The sequence below is a fragment of the Silene latifolia genome, chromosome X (genome assembly GCF_048544455.1).
Source record: "Silene latifolia isolate original U9 population chromosome X, ASM4854445v1, whole genome shotgun sequence".
Taxonomy (NCBI): Eukaryota; Viridiplantae; Streptophyta; class Magnoliopsida; order Caryophyllales; family Caryophyllaceae; genus Silene; species Silene latifolia.
The window spans coordinates 176,454,819-176,463,519 of NC_133537.1; positions in this window are offsets into that span (position 1 = coordinate 176,454,819).

Genomic DNA, 8,701 nt, shown 5'->3' on the forward strand with positions numbered 1-8,701 from the left:
TACGACTCAGACACTCCGTATGACCCGTAAACAACGTGGGCGTAGCCCGCTACCGCAAAACAAAAAAAGAAAATAAAACCGTAAGTGTGCACGGGCTTTAATTCAAATATGGACTTGTCGAGGGTAGAAATGTAAATCGGCCGTTCCAGCGCCAAAAGATGGCAAATGGGAATCACAAGGTCGTCGAACTTGGGACGGAGATATCGTATGGCATGGGCGTGCTCCCGAGGGCACATGGGAATCTAGATCACGTGGCATTGACAAGGTGGATTAAACTCACAGAGGAACCACGTTGGCTTCGCCCAGACACTAAACACAGGTTAATTTTATGAGAACACTTAGACATCACATGTCACTCTTGTTGGGAACATTCTGTCACTCTTCTCCTCGCCTCCTTTCTTTTCAGCGAGTATTCATCATTTCTTGCCACCGCCTTCTTTCTTTTCAGCGGGCTTTTAATATTTTTCTTCCACGCCTTCTTTCTTTTCAGCGGGTTTTTACTATTTTTCTTCCCAACACAAACCTACATCTATATGACTCGGCATCTTTGCCTAAACCGTTAGATAAAGCTCATTCCGAGACTTGACACTACTCATCTGAACCTATATCCTCATCCTAGCCTACGTCGAGTGCTAAGACTGAGAAGACTCCTAAGACCGACTCACGGGCGGTGTGTGGAAACGGTTGGGTTCAAAGGCACACTCGGGCTCAGCCTTAGAAGGGAGGCTTGGTCCTCGCTTGAGTGTAAAAGATAGGCTGGGCCCTCGGGAGGAAATGATGATCCCTCCTAAGAAGCGCGCTAGACAGAACACAACTACCCCTCCTCCACAGGAGCCTCGGTCACGTGACCCAAAAGGCAAAGGGAAAAAGAAGATGCAGGAGCCTTCGACTCCAATCTATTATTTAATACTACTACTTATTATCTCACGCTCATTTTTTTCTTTTTTCTTTTGAAGGATGTAATGGGCATCGCCCGATCTTTAATAAGACTTACTATCTATTAAAAATTCCAGTTTCTGCATAAAATTTCATTTTATTCAAGGAAGGGTCGGTTGTACTCTTTTAAAGAGCTGCCTACGTATCTGTTATCACAGAATCAAACCGAGCTCGTAGTTCCACAAACGCGCTACAATCATCGATTTATAACGCACTAAAAGCGTGCGAAGCAAAAGTGCCGCGGCCTAGACTCGCTCACGAGCACCGCAATTCAAAATTTTATTTTACGACATTGAGAATGAGTTCTACGGATAGTATTTCTTGATTGATCCAAATTCGTCGGATTCGCAAAGTCATTTCCATCTAGATCGTCGGTCGATTGCGCCTCCCGATAATATCTTCTTTACAGGTAAGGACCGCCCAATTCGGCTTGAATTTTCCCCTCGGGTCAATTGGTAGTAAAGCGAGAACGGACTTTAGGACTAAATCTCCATCTTTTATTCCTCGAGGTTTCACCTTTTTGTTAAATGCCCTTTGTATCCTTTTCTGATAGAGTTGAACATGATGTAGTGCATTTAACCGTCGCTCGTCGAGCATGACCAAGGAATCGTACCGGCTTGTAGCGATCGCCTTGAGGACGACTTTCTAACGGGATCCTTAAAGAAGGTACCTCTAATTCGATAGGCTGAATCGCTTCCATCCCATATGTTAAATAGAACGGAGTTGCTCCAGTGGCTGTGCGAATAGACGTTCGTATCCCCACGGTGCGAACGGTATCTTTTCCGGCCATTCGCGATAATTGTCGATCATCTTTCGAGAATCACGGTGATTGTCTTGTTGGCGGCTTCTCTTTGCACCATTTGTTTGAGGTCGATACGGTGACGACTTGTGGTGTTTGATTTTATACTTTTCAAGTATTACTAGCGAGTTTCACTGGAAGTGAGTGCCATGATCGCTAATGAGCTCATGCGGCACCCCATATCTGCAAATGATTTCATTCTGAATGAACTTTGCTACCTGCTTCGCTTGTAGGACTTTGTATGATTTCACTTCTACCCACTTCGTGAAGTAATCGATGGCGACTAGCATGAAGCAATGCCCACCTGTTCCAGATGGGTTGACCTTTCCAATAATGTCGATTCCCCATGTTGAGAAAGGCCATGGTGATGTCAAAGTGTATACGATGATGGCGGCACATCTTTGTATGTTTGCGAAGATTTGGCAATTGTGGCAATGTTTGACACATTGGCGACAATCTGTCTCCATCGTTGTCCAATAATACCCTAATCTCATGATTTTACGAACCAGCATATGGGCATTCATGTGTGGGCCACACTCTCCGTCATGGACTTCTTCCATGACTCTTTTCGCAGTTGGTGAGTCTATGCATCACAAAAGGATATTTTGCGCAGTCTTCTTGTACAATTGTCCGTCATTGGTTCTAACGAACTGAGCGGCTAGCATTCGAATAGTGCGCTTTCCGCGATTATCCATGTCAGGTGGATACTCTCCTGATTCTTTAAACTTCAGAATAGCATGATACCAGGGTTCGGCCTCGGTTTCTTCTGTGTCTCCGATGACATTAACATAAGCAGGTGATGATCTTCGTTCGACACATATCGGCATAGTATCCATATGATCAGGTATGTTGATCAGAGCGGCTAGCTTTGATAGTGCATCCCAAACTGGTTTTCATCTCTGGGGAGGTGCACGTACTTGACATCGGCGAACAACTTTTCTAGCTCTTCGATTTTTGCTTGGTACGGAGCCAAGTTATCACTTCGGGTTTTCCACGTCCCGGCCACTTGATTGATCACTAATGACGAGTCCCCATGTACTACAAGCTTTTTGATGCCTAACTCGAGAGCCTTTGTAAACCGAGTAGGCATGCTTCATATTCACCGCGTTATTAGTGACGTTAAAGTCCAACTTGATCGAAATAGGAACATGTTCACCTTCCGGTGAAATGAGTAGAACTCCTATCCCGTATCCCCTATAGTTCGATGCTCCATCGAAATAAAGGTCCCACGTATCATTGTCTATGTGAACGATATCTTCGTCGGGAAACGACCATGTATCCACAACCTCAGTTTCTTCTATCGGGTTATCCGCCAGGAAGTCTGCAACCGCCCTTCCCTTTATCACTTTTAGCGGTACATATTTCAGGTCGAACTCGGAAAGCATCAAAGTCCATCTTGACACCTGCTGTTCGGAATGGTTTTTCAAACAAGTATTTGATCGGGTCCATCTTCGAGTGGATGCGGACACTATGACCGAGCATGTAGTGCCGTAACTTCTTTGTCGCCCATACTAAAGCCAAACATGTCTTTTCGAGCTGAGTATACTTGATTTCATACTCCAAGAACTTTTTACTAATGTAGTAAATTGCTCTTTCCTCTTTATCGACTATCTGCGCCAGCATTGCCCCCATTGCAGTATCCGTAACTGTAAGATACAACAAAAGTGGTAACCCAGCCGTTGGTGGGCTAAGCACGGGAGGGGAAGACAGTATTTCTTTGATTTTATCGAACGCAGCTTGACAGTGATCATCCCATACGACGTGTTCCCCGACCTTCAATTTCTTGAAAATTGGCTCGCATATCATAGTTAGCCTTGCCACGAACCGACTTATATATTGGATTCTTCCAAGGAAACCTCGAATTTCCTTCTCGGTTTTCGGGTGAGGCATTTCCATTATGGCCTTTATTTTCGATGGGTCCACCTCGATGCCACGGTGGCTAACGATGTGACCCAACAGTTTTGCGGATGTGACTCGAATGCGCATTTTTGTGGATTCAACCTCATGTTATACTTGCGCAATCGTTCGAAGAATTTGCGTAGTGTACCAAGGTGGCCATCACGCTCCTTTGACTTGACAATCATGTCGTCGACATAAACCTCGACCTCCTTGTGCATTAAATCATGTAACAATGTTGTCGCGGTCCTCTGGTATGTAGCCCCTGCGTTTATCAACCCAAAAGGCATTCTTTGTGTAGCAATAGGTTCCCCATTGCGTTACGAACGCAAATGATCTTATGCATATCTTCCTTCGCCATCTTAATCGATTATAACCAGGCGTATCCATCCATAAAGGATAGTAACGCGTGTTTTGCCGTGTTGTCCACCAGGATGTCGATGTGAGGTAATGGGAAATCGTCCTTCGGACTTGCCTTGTTTAAATCCCGGAAGTCCACACAAACCCGAACTTTACCATCTTTCTTAGGCACTGGAACGACGTTAGCCACCCAGTCCGAGTATTCTGACACCTTAATGAACCCAGCCTTGAGTTGCTTGTCGATTTCTTCCTTGACTTTCAAAGACCAATCTGTGTGCATTTTGCGTAGCTTCTGCTTGACTGGCTTATACCCCGGCTTGATTGGGATCCTGTGCTCTGCGATTTCCCTATCAATGCCTGGCATGTCTTTGTAGGACCATGCGAAAACATCTTTGAACTCATGCAACAAATCAATGAACCCCTGTCTTTCGGTGGGACTTAAAGTAGTTCCTATTTTAAGCTCCTGTGGTTCTAAGGTTGTACCTACATTGATGGTTTCGGTATCTTCGATGACCGAGGTTTTTTGTTCGTACTCTTCCAACCCTTTTATCAACTGTAGAGGTGGTTCCATTTCTTCTTCTTCTTCTTCTTCTTCGACCAACTGTTCATCCTCGACCTCAGTCCCAATGTCATTATTAAAACAATCATTTTCAAAGTTTGAATTGCAATGTAAGTAAGACAAGTCGTAAGCAAACTGGTTCATATTATTATTGATTTGAAATTGCGCGAAATGCGCTAACATTTGAGCCAACCGATCGAACTCGGTGGCGAGATAGGGTATTCGGGACAGGCCCGGAATACCACCATTAGGAAAAGGTGCATAGGAAGGGAAAGCTAGGGGAGGGATATTTTCAACACCTGACTCCTTAGACTCAATCTTAGGACCTATCTCGGACTCGGACTCGACTCGGACTCGGACTCGAGAATCGGTAACATCATTTGGCTTGAACATCTTTCCTTCTCCCGTTGTCAACTTGAAAAGAAGTCCTTTGTTGTCAGTCCACTTGATTGTTTTCCGCCATCCCGTGTTGGTCCTAAGAGGATCCACATCGGTGATGAGGGTAGATGGGTCGAACCGCTCGCTTCTCAGGATCATGCTTACCAAATCTTCGTTCGGTATTGGTGATTTCTTCTCTTCACCGAAAAGGAGACCCATAGCTTTCTCTTCATTTATTGGATCCGGTTTGGTTTCTACTGGCATCACGGTCAGAATGTCTTCAGGGATGTAGTAGCAATCTTGGAATACTTCGATTCCTGGGACCATAAGGTTCTTCTTTGGGTCAAAGATAGGTTCGGGGAAGTCCATGCAAGGGAGTTCTTCCCCGGCTTTCACGAAGTGACCATTGAGAGTTAGGTGATACGGTCCCATTTTAATATCTCGATCTTCAATCGTTCTTCCCCTCTTTTCCCGTAGATCTTTCTCAGTGGGCTCATATCCAAGCCCGAAGGTTACTCCTTTGGCTACGGGTGGTTTTAACTCGAAAGCCTCCTCCTTTCTAGGATATAATGAGAAACCGAAGTACTTCCCAGTTTTGAGAATCACCTCGCAGACATGACTTCCCGTATATAGATCCATATTTTCGGAGTTCAGCTCGATCATGTTGACAATCTCGAAACCACATGCGTCATTAGTAGCTTCGACCCTTACCTCGGAAGTAATGTCTCCTCCCGCTACAGTAATTGGCGTGGCGTCAATGGTGACGGTTTTGCCATTGAGTGGGACCTTGATTTTTCGATGCAGCGTTGATGTTACGGCCTTCGCAGCATGGATCCAGGGCCTTCCCAACAATAAGTTGAAGGATGAGCATATGTCAATCACTTGGCAACTTATTTTCTTTTCCACTTGCCCGATCGTACTACCAGGTCGACAAGTCCACTCACTCGACGCACAGTGCCGTCGAATGCCCGAACCGTCTGCGTCGTGGGGATGAAGTCATTCCTCTCCAAGCCCAGAATGTGCGCCGTTTTCAGAGGGAGTACGTTGACGGCCGATCCGTCGTCAACCAAAGTCATAGGGATATGCTTGTTGAGACACACGGTAGCAATATAGAGGGCCAGGTTATGTCGAGGCCCGAACGGTGGCAGATCTTCGTCGGAGAATGTCACACCGTTGGTAATCTGAGGCCGATTCTGGGCGATGTGAGTGACCATGTCCGCAGGAGTAGTATTCGACGACACGGTCATGTTCATCAAAGCTTGTAACAAAGCTTGACGATGCTCGAAAGAGCTCAAGATAAGTTGCCAGATAGATACGTCGGCCTTAGTCTTTTGGAGTTGCTTGATGAGGGAAGCCTCGGAGGTCGACCCTTCACCAAGAACTTCGACCACTGCCGGCTCCTTTTGAGGTGCCTTACTCGGGGTATCCTTAGCTTTCTCCACACGATATGGGCGTCCGGATCTAGTCAAATGGTTTGACTCTAGGGCATCTTGCCTCACCTTTAAGATTTCTTCTTGGGTGTGAGGAATTGTCGCACCTTTGACGAGGTAAACATCATCCTCGTCATCGGCCCAAACGCCATTGATTTCATTGCCGCTTCGGAGTATGTAAGGAGTACAATCGACAATAAAATCCCCGAATGTAATCTCGTTTCTCGAGCTTGGTAGGAATTCGGAGCAATCTACGAATATTCTTCCGACGAAAACCCCTTTTAGACGACATGGTCGAATCAAGTGAGAGTAATCGACACTATCTTCGGTAGAGACAAAGTTAGTGTGGTCGCCAAATGGATTGGTGACGTTGTTGGGCTTTATGGCCGGGATTGGGAGCGTTCCGTTCTCAATCATATCTTGAATTTCGTGCTTTAGTCTAAAGCACCTTTCAGTATCGTGTCCCTTCCCTTGATGAAAGGCACAGTAGGCATTCGGTTTATACCATTTGCCTTGTTGATCAGCAGGAGGGTCCGGAGTTGGACCAATGGGCTTCAACTTTCCTTGGGCCATGAGCCTTTGGAGAGCATAGGCGTAAGTGCACCCGATGTCAGTGAATACCCTCGGAGCTTGGCGCGGAGGCCTTTTTGACTGTCCATCTAAGAGATTGACAGTTTCAACAAAGTGGGGCATTGCGGGCGCTTTTGCTTTAGATGACGAAGCCCCTTGGTATCCCTTTGGCTTCTCGGCTTGACCATTCGGACATCGTCCTCTACCTTTATCCCGATCCTTATCAATTCTTTGAAAGAACCAAAATTTTGGTATTTCGAGCATTACGGTGAAACAGTGTCGTAAATTCTTCACGAACTTATCTACCATTTCAACTTCATCGGGCTTCTTAGCTAACTTCACGCTTTCAGCGCGCCATCTTGCGAGGAATTCAGTAAAGCCCTCTTTCTCCTTTTGTGTCATAACCTCCAAAGTTCTTATGTTGGTTTGAATCTCAACATTGTCAAGATAGTGCTTACTGAGTAACTCCACCGTAATGTCTTCGAAAGTGGGGAAGTTCTTGAGGTCAAGATTGTAGAACCACGCCTTCGGGTGTTCTCCTAGAGATTGGGCAAAAATTTGAGAGAGCATATCGGCGGTACTCCCTTGAGTGCTAAGTACCCTTTATAGGCCTTAACATGGTGGAATGGATCTTCGGTGCCCTTGAACTTTGGGATGTCAGTGAGTACCATGTTCGTGGGCAACTTGTCCTGAACTGGGGCATAGGCCCTAGCATTCTCATAGTGGATATTCTTCCCTTGGGAGAGCTTCAAACGGTCCTCGATGAACTTGAACCGTTTCTCCAAATCAGTCAGAGGTGGAGTAGATGAAGAGGAATCTTCAACCAGCTTAGACTCGATCACATCCATTCCGGTCATCATGAGGTTCACGGCCTCCGTGAGCTTGTTGATAGCATCTTCCATTGCTTGACGTCGGGTTTTTGGCGGCCTTTCTACAAGAAAACCCCGTACTGAGTCAATATTTAAAGTAAGAGCCCCTGCACACTTAAGGACACGACCCTAACTTGACTCAAACAAAGACTTGACTTAAGATTGACTAAACAAGGGTTCGACTCACGGTTTGATTTAGACCTTGGTTCATTTTAGACTTGGCAAAACAACATGACTCAAACTGTCATAACTCGATTCTAAACTGGACTCGGTGTGACTAAACCCGTGATTGGGCTAACATAGCCCAGGGTTCGAGTGAAACGTCCATAAGGCCTAGCTTGGACGTTTTTTTTATGGACTATTCTAGACCAAAAGGTCGACCAACATGACTCAAAGCCCAAGAGGTGAGTTTGGGTGACCCAACAAGGTCGTGTTCTAGACTCTTGAAACAAACCCGGCCTAACACGGCCATGACCCGGACACGACTCGACGCATTTCATGCTTGGTTGGGGTTCGAGAAACATTTTGGATTGATTTTGAAAAATGAATGATCGATTTGAAAAACGAGATTTGAAATGGGCAGCATGCCGGCTATAAAAGCTTGTTTTGGGCCGAAAATCCTAGTCCTATTTGGGCAGCATTCCGCGTTTTTAAAACCATGTTATTTTGAAAGTAAGTTGTTCAAAAGTTCGGTTTTGAAAGGGACACGGGAATTTTCGAAAAACAAGACTCGGGAAAACACATTGCACATTGTCATTCTCATGTTATAAGGATGTATGCTCCTAGACATCTGTAGGTCTCGGCAAGTCTTCTATAAGAAGGTCTATGCCCTCCATCCTTTTGCGGTCTAATAGAGCGAGGTGTCTTAAGGTAAAGTACCTAGAAGATCGTCCCCACCCTCAAG